The sequence below is a fragment of the Lepidochelys olivacea genome (genome assembly GCF_965140295.1).
Source record: "Lepidochelys olivacea isolate rLepOli2 genome assembly, chromosome: 16".
NCBI classification, from domain to species: Eukaryota; Metazoa; Chordata; order Testudines; family Cheloniidae; genus Lepidochelys; species Lepidochelys olivacea.
Window position 1 is genome coordinate 16,393,913 of NC_140426.1, and position 17,150 is coordinate 16,411,062.

General features: G+C 41.5%; 1 protein-coding gene across 12 annotated transcripts in view; it reads right to left on the reverse strand.

Moving 5' to 3' along the window:
- The window catches only part of FNBP1 (formin binding protein 1), a 152,851-nt gene that overhangs the window by 63,259 nt on the left and 72,442 nt on the right, over nt 1-17,150 (reverse strand). The window lies entirely within an intron of this gene.

Genomic DNA, 17,150 nt, shown 5'->3' on the forward strand with positions numbered 1-17,150 from the left:
AGCTGTAAATAGAATACAAGAATCCTGACTTGCAGTCCCCTGCTCAACCACTATCACACATTGCCTCCTGTAATAGCCCCTTGACCAAGAGAAACCCCAACAATAATCCACTAACTGGCACAGACATGCCTTTACATTGCATCACTATTTCCATCTGGGAATTAAGCACCATGCAGGGTCAGGCATTATACCTATTTTATGCAAAATGACAACACACACAGTTACGTTAGAAAGGATAAAACCCCATGCTTCACTGTCAGAGCCAGCTACTAATTGGTGGGGTTAGGAAGAAACTACCCCTATAAACAGATTAATCCACAAGTGGCCACTTCAGTGTTTCCTGTACCTTCTTCTGAAGCAGTTGGTCCTGGCCACTGCCTGAGAGACATGATACTGCATTATATGGATCACTGGCTTGATTCAATATGGCACTTCCTATGTGCCTTTCTGATGTCACCAAACAAGCAGGCCATTTCCCATGTGGGGTTTAAAATAAGACTCCAAAGACCACTATCATCACTCCCACAGAACACCTAATAGTATCTAACACAAACTCATTTTAACCTTCAGGTGAGGGAAAGAATAAAGACCAGTCTGAGGATTCTAAATACCACAGTATATAATCCCAAATCTCTCCTTTGGCCTGGGTGCTCATCTGCAGCGAAACAAAGCAGTGCTGGACATCATTTCTCTTTAATTTAATTCCCTAGAATTTTCATAGTAGAGAGGAAAAAGAGGGAGACCCAATGTCAGTAACACTTTTAACTACTCTGAAACTTTTAATTATGTAACAATGCCCAAGTCGGATTGTCACAGTCCCATCTATAGAGAACACTTGAATGTGAAGCAGCCAAGCCATAAAAGGCAATGCAGCTGAAAAGCTGGCAATACTACAGCTCTGAAGAACACATCCTTTCCCATTAACTCTGATACTTGTGCTATTCTGACCTTTACCCACCACATTTAACTTCGGTGAAAAAACACACTCACCGCAGTATGACATTACAAAAACATGTCACTGTAAACTCCCTGCTCGAGGGAAAAAAAAACAAACCAAACTCCTCCAAACTGATGTAGAGTTCCTTACCTAGAATCAGATTCACACCAACTCATCCTCTGATGTTCCCTTTAACTCCTCAGGCTACTTATGAGGCAAGATACAGTTTTCTCCCCAATATGGACTTTTTGAAATGCTCCTACATTTAACTTAATTTCATAGGTCTGTTCTCCTGAACTCTACTTAAGTAACAACTGCAATTTAACTCTAGTCCTTTTAATTTTCTTTCTGAGCAATATATCGCTGACAAAAAAGATATGGGGAATATTATCTCACTTACACTGAGGCTGCAAACAAGATTGATTTCCTTTCTTCACACTGCATTTCCTGCCTGTAGCTATCCTTCGTAAATGTTTATTGATTTCCTTGTCTTCTCTACTTGCAGATTTGCTGCCATGCGTGAAGGGAGCTGATTCCTGAGTACTATACCTGCTCAAAGCCCTTAGTGTTACTGTTTAATGTTTCATAAATACATATAGGGGACAGACAGACTCACTCACTCACGAATTAGGATTTAACAGAACATAATTTAGTGGCTGGAGATAATTCTGCAGTCAAAGCGAAACAAGAAGATAAGAGCGAACATGAGACTGTTTATTTTCCAGAGCTGGTCTCACTGGAATCAACAAAAATGTTTTAAATTTGTACGATCAGTAAATGTTATTTTCAGGTTGATGTTCTCTACAAGACAGAACCCTACAAATTGCTGTAACGTACAAGACAGAAGCAGCCAATCATGACCTGAGCAAACAGCGGTCTCTTCAGATACTGCTACATGTTAAAAGAAGCTCATTTTATATAAATGAAGCAATGAGACCATGAAAAGGGTCTTGTCTTATTCTGCAGAGTTAAAGTTTGAATATTTTCTGTATTTCACTGTACAATTGTGTCATCTCAATTTCAAATTCTGCATCTTGGTATTTTTCTTACAGCTATTCTCTAAATTAGTTTGTAAACAAACCAGTTTGGCTTGTAGCATTTATGTCTTTCTCATCAGAGGTATGCCTGAATGTAGTGATAACTGAAAAGCAAGGTGGGTGAGGTACTATCTTTTATTAGGCCAACTTCTGTTGGTGAGAGAGACAAGCTTTCGAGCTTACACAGAGCTCTTCTTCAGATCTAGGAAATTAACTCAGCCCTGGTCTATATTACAAACTTATGCCACTGTAACTATGTCACTCAGAGGTGTGGAAAATCCACTCCCCTGAGCAACACAGTTATGTTAACTTCCGGTGGTTAGTGACAGTGCTAAGTGGACAGGGAGGCTTCTCATATTTCAAGGGACATTCAAGGTGAAGTGGCCCGCTAACACTCCTCCAGTCATAGGAAGGAAAGGGGAGGTGGAAGCAGATGGGAGGGGGCATTGTTAGTGGGTTACAGATTGTTGTAATACACCATAAATCTAGTGTCTCTATTCAGTCCATGATTTTTAGTGTCTAGCAAAGTTACGAGCTCCCAGGCTCGTGTTTTGAAAGTATTCTGCAGGTTTAATTTGAGGATGAGGATTGATAGGTCAGATATCGCATGATAGCTTTGTGAAGTGTTCACTCACAAGTGATATGGTATTTTTGTCTATCATTTTCCTGTGAGAGTTCATTTGAGAGCACAGTGATTGTCTGGTTTCACCTACATAGCTGCTATGGGGGCAACAATCTAAACAATCTGTTCGAACCTTGTGTTTAGCAGTGACACTGAGTTAGGCCTTGTCTACACTATCACTTATGTTGGCAAAACTTATGTTGCCCAGGAGTGTGAAAAAGCACCTCCTGGAGCGACATAAGTTTCACCGGCATTAGTGGTAGTGTGAACAGGACTATGTCAGAAGGAGAGCTTCTCCTGCCGACATAGCTACCTCTGCTCATTGAAGGTGGTTTAATTATGTTGATGGGAGAGAGTGGCTACATGAGAGATCTTACAGCCGCGCAGCTGCATCAGTACAGCTGTGCCACTGTAAGGTCCCTAGTGTAGACATAACCGTAGTTTCCCAGATCTGAAGAAGAGCTCTCTGTAAGCTTGAAAGTTTGTCTCTCTCTAACCAACAGAAGTTGGTCCAATAAAAGATATTACCTCGCCCGCCTTGTCTTGTTAATATTCTGGGACCAACACGGCTACAACAACACTGCATGTAGTGATAAGCGTAAGATACACTAGCAGAGTGAATGATAATACATAGCACTTTTCATCCACAAATCTCAACGCACTTCACCACCTCTGTAAAGTGTCATCATCCCCATTTTACAGATGGGGAAACTGAAGCACTGAGCAATGAAGTGATTTGCCAAATGGCACACAGGAAGTCTGTGGCAGAGCCCAGAACAGAACACAGGTCTCCTGACCTGCATTCCTGTTTTCTATGCACTGCATTAGCCTGACTTCTGCAAATTCTTTTCTTTAACATTATTTTGTAGTCTCTCTCTAAAAGAAAGTATATTTCTTGTTCAATCTTCTGGATTTTGAATTTAAGAAAAAAATAGATTTTAAGACCAGTTTTCCATTCATGAAGTTTCAGGGAACATGTTCTAAGATATATATAGTGAGAATGTGTTTAACCAGATCTGATGTTCCCATTAATTAGCTATTCTATCTTTTGCACATACAGCATATGTGAAAATGACAAATAATTCAGGAAACCATGTTGAACATCAGCACTTCTAATTATTCACACAAATGTATGCAGCTGAGTCACAGCAATGTGCTTATTTAAGCAGTTGATCAATAAGGAACATGGCATTCCCTTCGGAGTGTGAATGCTCGAACCCTGACCTGACCAAGCTATTTATTTTAAACACGGAGAGTCAGATGACAGGCAGGAGGCAGTTACTGGCATGCCTGGCACGCAATACAGTCAGACATGTGCAGTGGAGTGGCCTGTTGTCTCTGTGCTTCTATTTCCTCTGGACTGTTTCTCTGTCTATACCAACATAACCACACACCCCTAGTGGACACAGTTTCTCTTTCTAGACCAACTCGACCACACTACCTACTTGTCACCTCCCAGCCCACACTGGAGCCCCTATGGGGTACCATCAAACAACTACAACCCATGCTGAAAGAAATCTTTCCTGAACCACCTCTTCCAGTCTTTAAACAACCCCCCAACCTCATCATCAGATGCAAGTTCCCCACAGACCAGGACACACCAACTCAAAGCAGTGCCAGATCCTGCCAGAACAACAGATGAAAATCTGCAGACATATCTTCACTGCTGCAACGAACAACACACCTTTCAAGATACACATGCCGGTGCACCAAATGCCCCAACAACAACTACATGGCTGAAACCAGACAATCACTACATTCTTGAATGAACTAACACAGGAAAATGATAAAAGACAAAAACACCCCATCATCTGCAGGTGAACACTTTTCACAAAGCGATCACTCTACAGCTGACCTATCAGTCCCCCTCTTCAAAGGAAACCTGCACAACACTTTCAAAAGATGAGCCTGGCCGCTTAAATTCATAACTTTGCTAGACACTAAAAAATCATGGACTGAATAGAGATACTGGATTTATGGACTCATACAATGATCTTAACTCACTAACAATGCCCGCGCCCCAGCTACTTCCCTCCCCTTTCCTACCTATGACTGGAAGGGTATTAATGGGCTACTTCACCTTGAATGGTCCCTTGAAATATGTGTTAACTACTTATGCTAAACAATCTGCTCCACCTCGTGTTCCGCTGACACACTCTGAGGTCAAGTCTACACTACAGATTTACATCAGTATAACTATGGTGCTATGGGGTGTGAAAAATCCACATCCCGGAGCTACACAGTTATAATGACCTAACACTCCCCATCCCCATCCCAGAGTAGACAGCGCTATGTCAATGTGAGGGCTTCTCCTGTCAACCTAATTAATCCACCTCCAGGAAAGGGGGTAGCTTGCTGATGGGAGAAGCTCTCCCGTCAGCGTAGCAGCGTCTTCACTGAAGCAGCTGCACCACTGCAGCATTTTAAGTATAAACCTGCCCTGAATGAGTTTCCCAGACCTGAAGAAGAGCCCCAGGTAAGCTTGAAAGCTTCTCTCTCTCTCTCACCAACAGAAGTAGGTACTATAAAGTATATACTATACTTTCCCACCTTGTCTCTGTAATATCCTGGGACCGACAGGGCTACTACAACACTGCATATATACTAACACAAAGCACACATGAAAGAGTAGTACCCAAAACAAGACCATTTAGAGACTACAGAACTAAGCAAAACAATGCAATGAACTATGGAGAAAAATCCTTTAGCAAAAGAAAATACAGAGAAAACTTACAGGGACAACTTAAAAAGAAAAAAGTTTCCCTTGTGATGATGTTGGCTATACTATGATACACTGCACAATTTTCTGATGCTTTGGGTCTTATCTGGCAACTGTTACTCACATGACAAATCAACATGCAGTAACATTGCAGTTAGGCATTTGTATCATAGTAATGTGAATGTTTCCTTCTTAAGTCTCCCCAAACTGCTTTTTAATCTTCACTAAAAGGTCCAGATATTCTGGTAACAACTTTGCCAGCCTTGAGATTTTTCTGGAAAAATATTTTTTTCAAGGCATCTGACCTACAGACGAGTTGAACAGCTTAACAACCCACGTAAAACATATCCATAGCCTTCATGACCATCATCATTTACACCAAGCAAAGTGGATATAAAAGGCTACCAGATCAGAATGGTAGCATTTTGTTCCAATTTTGTACTAGTGTAAATGAGTGTACAAGGTGCAGGACAATGGGGAATCAGACCTATTACCACCTGATGGCCTGTGTGAATGGAGTTGGGGCCTGATGCAACTACTTTTGAAGTCATTGGGAAAATTCCCATTGACTTCAACGGGAGGTGTGTAATGGAGTGCACTCACCGCTCACGAGTGCCCCCGGTGGAGAGTGCATGTGCCTGCAGTTTTTCTCAATTCCCTCTGCTCACGGTGCCCCCTGTTGGCTGCTGCGCATATCAAGTGGGTCTCCGGTGACACAGCCCTCCAGCCAAGTCACACTCTGTTCACGTGCAAAACGGAACAAAACAAACCCCTTCCAAGGTATGCTGTCCAATTGGGCATAACTCAAAATCCTCAGTAATGTCCTGCAGCCCTCCCTGGGCTCAGTACTTTCACTGTCCAATAGAGCCCATCATGGTGCCACTCCATTGGCAAAGTCTCTATAGCTCTCCCCGGACCCAATCTCAGTCTGACCAACAGGGTGTCTCTCAGTACCCTACTTGGCCAGGTTGCATGCAAAGGTTCCTGCTCTGGGATGAAGTAGCACCCCCAGCGCTTCCTACCTGGAGGCTCTTCGCCTGCCCTTTGGTCCTCGGCTCTCCAGCTGGGTCAATCTCAGTTCTGCCCCCTTCCAAGGGGTGGGGGATAACAGTTCCAAGTACAATCCCTTCCCTGGGCCTGTCTAAACTCCCATCTCCCCTGTGACTTGCAATACACAGGATACAGACTTCAAGAAAAAAAATTACTATGATCAACAAATACATATCCCTGTTGATGCAAGATTTATTCCCCCTAAGAAAAAATGTTTTAGATATTAAACTGATCGTGTATTTGACCATGGCTGAAAAGTAAAGAAGTGGCTATTCCTGAAAAGCAAAGTAAGATTGGCCTTTATATAGTATTATAAACACAAAACTACATTAAGAGAACATTAAGGTTGCAAAGTCAAGAACTTGAAAGTGAGGGAATGCCACATTTAATGTTCCCAGCGCAACCTTAATTTGCCCCCTTTATCTATAGGCCTTATCAAACAGTCTTTAATTACATCATCACATACTATATTTTCAACAAAAAGAAAAGGAGTACTTGTGGCACCTTAGAGACTAACCAACAGGATCCCTATCTTCATCAGTGCACAGAACGGACAGCACTCACTTAATGAGCAGCTATTTACTATTTTGTTTTCTCTTCATTGTTCAACGTCTGGCCTCGTGCTTTATTTACTCCACACTATTTACAGGCTGCTCTGAAGACAGAATTATTAATTGTCTCATGGGCTTTTCTATGCCATTCGTCACTATAGTTTCTGAGTGCTTCACAGACAATTTTATGTGCACAACACAGGGGAAATTTTACCCATAATGCAGAAGATGGGAACAGCAGAAGTGTGTAATATTCTCATACATCTGTATCCAAAAAAAGAGATGGATCTGGTTGGTCTGGTTTTAGACTTACAGGCCTTGACAGTGCCCCTTTAAGCAGTTTGTTCTTAATAATCTGAAACCTGAGCCCTTAGGACTCTGTTCCAGCTTTCTTAAACTTAGACATGCATAGCTGCCCATACCCAGAAGGGCATGGGCTGCACTGAATTCTTCTCAAAGAACATCCAAATCATGGGATTGAGCCTGTTCCAGTTGGAGTATTTCCATTTGGAATTAGGCCCTTTCCTATTGCACACAAGGTACTGGGCTATGGCATACAGTACTGTATTTTAATACCTGTGTAAAATATAACGGCTTTTTTTTGGGCACATCACTTTATTTGGGATTCTACCATGAAGGACAAAGAGACTTTCCATCAGTACACAGGAACTTCCACATCACCTCGAATGGATGAGGATTCCAAATATGTATTGCCAAAGCTCCCTCCCTCTCTTCCTTTAAAACAACTTCACCTGTCACTGGAGGTTTCCATAATTAATGGCCACACTCAGCTAGATTGTTCTGTATTATTATGATTTTTTTGTATTGTGCTTACTGCTACTTTAAGACTCTAAGCATTTTGGTGCCGAGACCTGTTATTTGTTTGGCACAGTTCACCCAATGTATAGCACTGTGCACACTTGAAGCACAATACAAATAATAAGCACCATGACAAGATTTTTTCTGAGGGACCACAGCTATTGACTAACAAATTCAGTTGCTTGGACTTTTAAATATATGGGGAAAGTGCACAAAATCCTAAATGGACACTTTGCTTAGGGTTTTATATAAATATACATAAATAAAATTAAAATAACTATGTTTTAACTAGAAGAGGAAATCAATTTAATTTTTGAAGGCACACTATCAACTTTTATTCTTTTTTTACATTTAAATTGAATCCTAGGGTAAATGAGCTATTTTAAGCACCATGCTTACTGGAGATGTATTTGACATGGGGTGAAATTCTGGTCCTATTAAAGTCAATGACAAAACTGCCATGGACTTCTGTGGGGTCAGAAAGCATAGAACAATGGTTCTCAAACTTTTTTCATTTGTGGTCCCCCTTGGAAATTTCGAATAGAGGTGCGAGCCCCTTTGGAAACCTATTGTCTATATACAGTACACCCTCGCTATAATGCCCTTCAGAATAATGAACCTTTGGCTACGATGAACCCGGTCCCTGGATCCCACTTCCAGGCCCAGAGCTGGAGGAGCTGTCAGCCCCCGCTGCAGAACTCTTTTGCTATGATGAACCCCAATGGCTTGAATCCCAAGGGGTATGTTAAAGCAAGGGTGTACTGTATAGAGTCGAACCCCAATGGCTTGGATCCCAAGGGGTATGTTAAAGCGAGGGAGTACTGTACAGAGTTGAATTCTGTTCAGTCAGTTTTCAGTCTAAGGCTATGTCTACACTTCCATTTATGTCAGGAAAACGTATGTCGCTGATGGGTGTGAATATTCCACCCCCGAGTGACATAAATTACACCTGCATAAGCACGATTGTGCACAGCACTATGTCAGTGGAAGAGCTTCTCCCACCGACACAGCTACCACTGCTCACTGGGGGTGGATTAATTATGTCAATGGGACAGCTCTCTCCCATTGGCATAGAGCAGCTACACTGGAGATCTTACACTGCTGCAAGCTCTCTAGTGTAGACATAGCCTAAGTCTTTCGCGAGCCCCAGACAATAGAACACCTGTAGCAAGCCTATTGACACTACAGCACTCAGCATTGTTAACGTCAATGCAGCTGAACTGGGGTCAGAGATGGTGGGAAATTTTTGATAAACTTCCCTAGTATAGACAAAGCATTACTCTTTCCAGCTGGGCTGGGGTTGCTGGCAGCAGAGCTTGGTGTATGCCATCTCAGTATATCTCACTTAGCCTCTGTATGCCCCTTTGAGGGTGGAAACAAAATGTATTCCAAATTCTCCAAAGGAGAATAATGACATTGTGTGACTGCACTGAAGGAGCCATGGAGGTTTGTGTGTAATTTTAAACTTAAAGGAATCCCTGAGAGACACACAGGACACAAGTTTCAGAGTAGCAGCCGTGTTAGTCTGTATTCGCAAAAAGAAAAGGAGGACTTGTGGCACCTTAGAGACTAACCAATTTATTTGAGCATAAGCTTTCCTGAGCTACAGCTCACTTCATCGGATGCATGCAGTAGAAAATACAGTGGGGAGATTTTATATACACAGAGAACATGAACCAATGGGTGTTTATCAGGACACAAGCAAGATCAGATCAGAGCTATCTGTCCGGTATTAAAAATTGCTCATGTGAAACATTTTACTTATGAAAGGTTGTGATGAAACAGCCTTATTTGTCTTGCAGAAACAAACAGTGATTGTCCCCATGGGTTGAGTTTGAGCTTTATGTCACTCTGTTCTATTGATATTGCAGGTACATGGAGAAGTAATATTGCAAAGCAGCCCAATTATCTTCGATTAATTTACATGCAGATGGTTCAGCAAAAAGTGTTCTATGCCTGGACATTTCAAAATAGATTGAGTACAAGGGTTTTTCCATTTTCTATCTGACCCCTTTACATAGTCTAACTAAATTATGATATAGTAGAATACATTTTAACCAGCTGCTTTTTTCCTTCTCTGCTTTTCATTGTTTATCGTTCCAAAGGGCATAATATAAGACTGGCACCATAGTGGTTAATATCAAAGAAGCTCTGTCAATTTAACAATTAACCTTTCTATCTAAAAGTTCTCCCTAATATCATTACAAGTTACTCTTAAAATTCTTATCGCCGGAAGAGATTAGAGAAAGTAATAATTTTTCTCTGTTTACCCACTTTATTTAATTTGTGCCTATGGCAGCTCTTTGTAGATAGGCCATTGCAGTTTCTCCCATGTAGGACATAGGAAATATACTGGATCAGATGTGTGATCTATTTAGTCCAGTACTCTGTCTTTGACACTGGCCAGCAAAAGGATTCTCAGAGAGAGGGGAAGATGGGATTTGCCTTACCAAGTGGGGGGGGTCAGTGTTAATGAGACAATTCAGTTAAAGTGGAAGTGGGCTATTTTCAACAGTAAGGGAACTCCCGTCTTTTCATGAACTACGTATTTATACCTGCCTACTGTATTTTCCACTCCATGCACCTGATGAAGTGGGTTTTAGCCCACGAAAGCTTATGCCCAAATAAATTTGTTAGTCTCTAAGGTGCCACAAATACTCCTCGTTGTTTTAGAAGGTGACAGAAGTTGCCTTCCCGCTCGATCAATTAACCTCAGAGGCAGGAAATGCTGTCTCTTGAGAAGAAATCTTTGCTTCTAAGATCTGGTCTTGAGGTTCTCTCTCTCTTGTTTGTGACTGTAACCAAAGTTTAGCACTGTGAACAGTGTCATGAAATACATGAGTATCTTTACATGTGTGTATTTACTTATTTGGTGTTTTTCAGATGTGTGATTTAATCTTGGTCTTTTAGATAATCTTTAAATTTGACAGTTGCGGTGTAACGGAAGGTGCACTGTGGTCCTGGTAGCACGAGAGCTGCTGCAGGAGGAGGAGGTGCAATAGTGATGGCTATAGGGATCCCAGGAGCTTCACTAAGCCCCACAGGTTGGGAAATGCAGAGAAGCTTCATGTGAGTGGATGTGGCCAGAGGGCACTAGTGTGGATGGAGGATGGGCAGTGATGGGGCTGAGAAGTGACAGGAAGATGGGCAGGCGGTAGAAGAGAAGGGAAGCTGAAGCACTTCAGTCCTGCAGTTTCAAGAGAAGAACTCCACAGAAGCAAAGTTTTAGAGACCCTGGCGATGCGCTACTCCAGTGGCCCACTCTTCGAGTGGCTCTGCTGAGCCATCTGGCCTTGGGGACATAGGCAAGGTATCAAATCAGGGGAGTTGGGCATGAAATCTGCTCAGAGATGGGTATTGCAGAGTATGTGCATCCTCGCCCTCAAGTCCTTGATATGGGACTACTCAGATACTTAAAAGTTAAGCACAAAGGGTTCGGCTGGATCAGGGCCAAAGTGCTCAGAACCTTGAATGATCAAGCACACAATCAGGGTTACACTGTATTGTACTGTTGCTCATAAAGCCATGATATTGCATTAACACTACCAAAAAAAAAAAAAAAAAAAAAAAGATATTTTGGGCTTTACAAACATTCCAACAACCTTGGAATAAATAATAGGTTAGCTACCCCTAGCTTTTCTGGCTCCTCATAAAACACCCTGCCATCTGGATCTTCTCATTGAACAAGTTCAATTTCTACTGATATTAAACAGAAAGATGCAATAATGGCAGAACTGTCCCCATAAAGCTGTCACAAGACATCTGCCTGTGACAAAGATGGCAATTCTTCACAAATCCTCCAGTCATTCAAAAAAAAACAAAAACAAAAACAAAAAACCAACACCACAACAATAAACCCTAGATTTGTAAATTAAAACCTCAACTCAAACAATTTGCATTATTTTTAAATAAGTAATTAATCCTTTTCATCTGATCTTAGTGTACTTCTGCATATAAAAGCGTATATATGCATCTGCATGTGTGTATTACTACATATCATTTTCCATTACAAAAAAATACTCTAGCCTAATTATAAACACGTGCTTCTTCATGGTTACAGAAACCTAAACATGTTCATATTTAGGGTCTGGCTGTGGCCCCAGCTAACCAGCATATCCACCTGCAGCTCTGGTTCTGCCACCACTACATCTTTGTTCCTTCATTCACTTACATTAGAGTAGATTTCACAGAGGTCCATTTCAGTGCTACTTTGGATAGATCACAAAGGGAATGCAATTGGATGAGACATGTGCATGGTGTGCACACTCAACCTCTCCTCCCCTTAGGCCTCGGACTCAATCTTCCCTCACAATATTAAAAAAGTGCCACTGGCTACAGAAGACATCCTGCTTCATTGCCATGATGAGTTGCTGCTTTGAGAAACACTTCATTATTCATGCTATATCTCAGAATATGTTAACCATATTTGTACTTATTAAAAGATATACTATTTCCTGATCAGAAACCTTCATGCAATAAACTAATGGAGATAATTTTAAGGATTTCATAGCTCAACCTGCACAAAAGTCAGAATAAAACCTCTTAAATTGAAACTCACTCATAGTAAATGGATTTGCTGGGCACACAGCCAGAAAATGACCTTCACTAGGTTTTCCTCATGTGCAGAAACAGCCAAGGGGTGTATAAAAAGTATCTCTCAACCCTGTCTAAAATAGGTCTTCCTCTTTCAAACCATTAACCACAATAAGCATTTATTGCCTCCCTAGTTTTAGCATTAAACAAGCTGCAGTTAGTAGTCAGTTGGAGGTTTTGCAATGTATTCACAAAAAGAAAAGGAGTACTTGTGGCACCTTAGAGACTAACCAATTTATTTGAGCATGAGCTTTCGTGAGCTACAGCTCACTTCATCGGATGCATACTGTGGAAACTGCAGAAGACATTATATACACAGAGACCATGAAACAATACTGTTTCATGGTATTCATGGTATTGTTTCATGGTCTCTGTGTATATAATGTCTTCTGCAGTTTCCACAGTATGCATCCGATGAAGTGAGCTGTAGCTCACGAAAGCTCATGCTCAAATAAATTGGTTAGTCTCTAAGGTGCCACAAGTACTCCTTTTCTTTTTGCGAATACAGACTAACACGGCTGTTACTCTGAAACCTGTCAATGTATTCACAGTTATTTGCAGTGTGGATCTGGAAGTGTGAATTTCACAGTGGAAGATACTAGTTATCAGCTATGGGCAGAGAGTAAAGAGAGGTTTGTTATCTGAATTATTACATTTTTACTAACTTTTCTACAGCTATCTGCCTCACTGATACTCTATCGCTTTCCAAATCTCAGCTTTCAAATGAGACATAAAACTATGTTTCTGAGCACCTGTGGTCATTAAAAATTCCCATGACACTTTTAGTAAGAGAAGGGATATTAACAACAAATTCTAAACCAGTTAACTAGATTCTGCCTACCTAAATTAACCTTGTATTTTCCAGTTGGATATGGTGTTCTTCCTTACTTCCTATCCTAAAACATTGAGTATCCTTATGTATCAAACTGCTGTCATGTTTTGCCCCAGAGCTGTCTGCATTTCACAATTGATCGTCTGACCCCTATATATAATTGTATGTGTCACTTTGTTAAGTTTGCAATAAGGTTTGGAAATCTTCAGGAGGAAAAGAGGTAGACAAATAAATGGAATTATCATGATCCTTAAACATATCTTTTCTTTACTGCCTCATCTCTTCATTTCTTTCTCGGCTGTTACTTAACTTTCTAATAGTACTATTTAGTTTTGTAAAGCATTTGGAGCTGTATTTTGCATGAAAGAAATGATGACTATAAAATTGTATGATCGTATAATGTCTTCATTAAGCTTGTTAGAATATTCCATAGTTAATTAGATATTTTCATTACATGAATGAATGACTCCTGTGCAGCTTTTACCTGGCAACATAAACCTTATTTTTAACTTCTATAATTAAAAATTTGGATTGAGAACATGTGTCCATAGCTCCTATAGAGGCATAATCTAGTGTACAGGTCACAGGACTGGGACTCTAGAGATTGGGTATTCCCAGCTCTGCCATTGACCTGCTGGTGACCTTGGGCAAGTCACTTCATCCCTCTGTGCCTCTGTTTCCCCACCCACTCTGTCTGTCTTGTCTATTTAGACTGCAAGCTCTCTGAGACAAAGAGTCTCTATCTATGTGTCTGTACAACCACCAGCACAATGGTTGAGGCTTCTAGGCCCTACCGTAACATAAATAACGCATGTGAATGTGTGAAAGCCATTAAGCACTCTTCCAGTGCCTGATTCTGCCAGCCTTTTTCATACTGAGTAGTGCCGTACTCCATGAAAAGTCTCATTGATATTAGTATGACTACTTGAAGAGTAAGGTACTATTCAGCGTGAATAAAGGGGACAGAGTTCCTTCGAATGATTTACTCTTCTCCAGCACCAGTATCATGGAGTCCATCAGATGCAAACAAGCGAGTTTACTACCAAAAATAGACTCAAAGTGGAATGCATGATGTGACCAAATTAAAAGCACGGCTTGACCTTTGCTGCCAAACATATTTATGTTTCACAAAAATAATCTTTGCCTGATTTTTCTGACAGCTCCCTCGTGATTGACAGAAGGTCATGCGTCAAAGTATGTGATCTGTTCTATAAAAACATAAGGCAGCCAGGATTCTCACTGAGTTCCAAACCTGGCCAAGACAGAAGCAGCACAAAGTATTTGTCTTTTTATCAATCGACTGCATGGCCACTGTCAGCCTCCAGACATATCTGCCATACTGGATCAACAGCCTCTCCCCATACTTTTACTAGTAGCAACTCTCCAGTCTGCAATATGTTATCTATGCAGACATTAATTATATCTTTCACAGCTAGAAGAGATCTGTGAAGCTAAAAAGTTTGTCCCTTCCACCAACAGAAGTTGGTCCAATAAAAGATATTACCTCACATACCTCATCATGGTCTAATTATATATTTATACCAAACAGAGGGCAGAGCCCTCCACAGCAAATTTCCAGAAATCCTGAACCATTCATGAGTGTGTATCATAAATGTCTTTGCAAGAATATCAAACCTCTGTGATATTTATCACACCAACAGTTTTCCCCCTCCTACAAAGCCCAGTGTGAGTGATGCATTATTTATGTTTTACAGCAAGAAACAACAGAGAAATGTACAACATGTCTGAAAAGAGCCTGAAGGGAAATAGCAGCTTGCTTTTCAATATTACTCATCAATATGAAAGCTATGCAAATCAGACAAGGACTCAACAGTTCAGGCATTCTACATTCATGAGACAAACACAAACCAACAACGGTGGATCACAGTCTTCCATTTCTATTGGCAAGAGCAAGTAAACTTTATTGTCACATACTGTCTGCTATACCGTCATTGCTATTAGCTACTATCAATAGACCCAATATGCTGTCTGAACTTGGCTTCTGCACTGGCTCTCATTAGAGTGACACTAATGACTTACTTTTCACTCACACATCACACATTTACAGTGTATCTACTTCACTTTTACTACATATTAATACCAGTCACTTTATTCACAAGAAAAAGATACCAAATCCCACTTCCTTTTGCTATAAAACACCCACAGAAATGCGTTTCATTTGACACATGTTCCAACTGTCTTGCCTTAATTAACTGACAGGATCTTTCTGTTAAAAAAAAAAATTCTCCCCTTAATTATGAGCTGAAACATTTGAAGTGACAGAAGAATACTAGATTAGCATGCTTCCTCCTTTGGCCTTGTATGTTCTTTTTTTCCGTTGACTCTCTGTCCATTCCCTCTGTTTGCTTTTTGTATCATCAATGATACACTCTCTCATTCTGGCAGCAGGAAGTCCACCACGAGCAAGTATGCAATAATGCCACATGGATATGCTGGATGAAAGGTGATGGAGGTGGTTGTGGGATCTTCCACATAGAATCATAGAATATCAGGGTTGGAAGGGACCCCTGAAGGTCATCTAGTCCAACCCCCTGCTCGAAGCAGGACCAATTCCCAGTTAAATCATCCCAGCCAGGGCTTTGTCAAGCCTGACCTTAAAAACCTCTAAGGAAGGAGATTCTACCACCTCCCTAGGTAACGCATTCCAGTGTTTCACCACCCTCATAGTGAAAAAGTTTTTCCTAATATCCAATCTAAACCTCCCCCACTGCAACTTGAGACCATTACTCCTCGTTCTGTCATCTGCTACCATTGAGAACAGTCTAGAGCCATCCTCTTTGGAATCCCCTTTCAGGTAGTTGAAAGCAGCTAACAAATCCCCCCTCATTCTTCTCTTCTGCAGACTAAACAATCCCAGCTCCCTCAGCCTCTCCTCATAAGTCATATGTTCTAGACCCCTAATCATTTTTGTTGCCCTTCGCTGGACTCTCTCCAATTTATCCACATCCTTCTTGTAGTGTGGGGCCCAAAACTGGACACAGTACTCCAGATGAGGCCTCACCAATGTCGAATAGAGGGGAACGATCACGTCCCTCGATCTGCTCGCTATGCCCCTACTTATACATCCCAAAATGCCATTGGCCTTCTTGGCAACAAGGGCACACTGCTGACTCATATCCAGCTTCTCGTCCACTGTCACCCCTAGGTCCTTTTCCGCAGAACTGCTGCCTAGCCATTCGGCCCCTAGTCTGTAGCGGTGCATTGGATTCTTCCGTCCTAAGTGCAGGACTCTGCACTTATCCTTATTGAACCTCATCAGATTTCTTTTGGCCCAATCCTCCAATTTGTCTAGGTCCTTCTGTATCCTATCCCTCTCCTCCAGCGTATCTACTACTCCTCCCAGTTTAGTCTATATAGAAAGTACCCTCTATGGGTATGTGTACACTGCAATTAAAAACTATCAGCTGGCCCGTGCTAGCTGACTCGGGCTAAGGGGCTGTTTAACTGAGGTGTAGATGTTCAGACTCAGACTGGAGCCTGGGCTCTAGGGTGGGATGGTCCCAGAGCTCGGGCTGCAGCATGAGCTCAAACATCTACACCGCAGTTAAACAGCCCCACAAGCCTGAGCCTCAGAAGCCTGAGTCAGCTGGCGTGGGCCCGCTACGGGTGTCTAACTGCAGTGTAGACATACTCCATGCTATTAATACTGCTCAGGCACAATGGCCTCAGAAGACTGTTTGACATTCTGCAAATTAAAGGCATGCCAAGATATACGATCACTATAGGCAGACTTCTCATCCTTCTCGGACTGTACTAAGCAGATGATGCTTTTCAGGGCCACAATCAAGCAAAGCACTTTCTGTGGTACTATCTGCAGGTGCTTAAGTGCTCTGATGGATAAGGGGCCCAATTACTCAATAGGGTTGCCAGCTTTGGTTGGACATTTTCCTGGAGGTTTCATCACATGATAATCTTTAATTAAAGACTAATCTTTAATTCCTGAAGACTCCAGGACAATCCTGGAAGGTT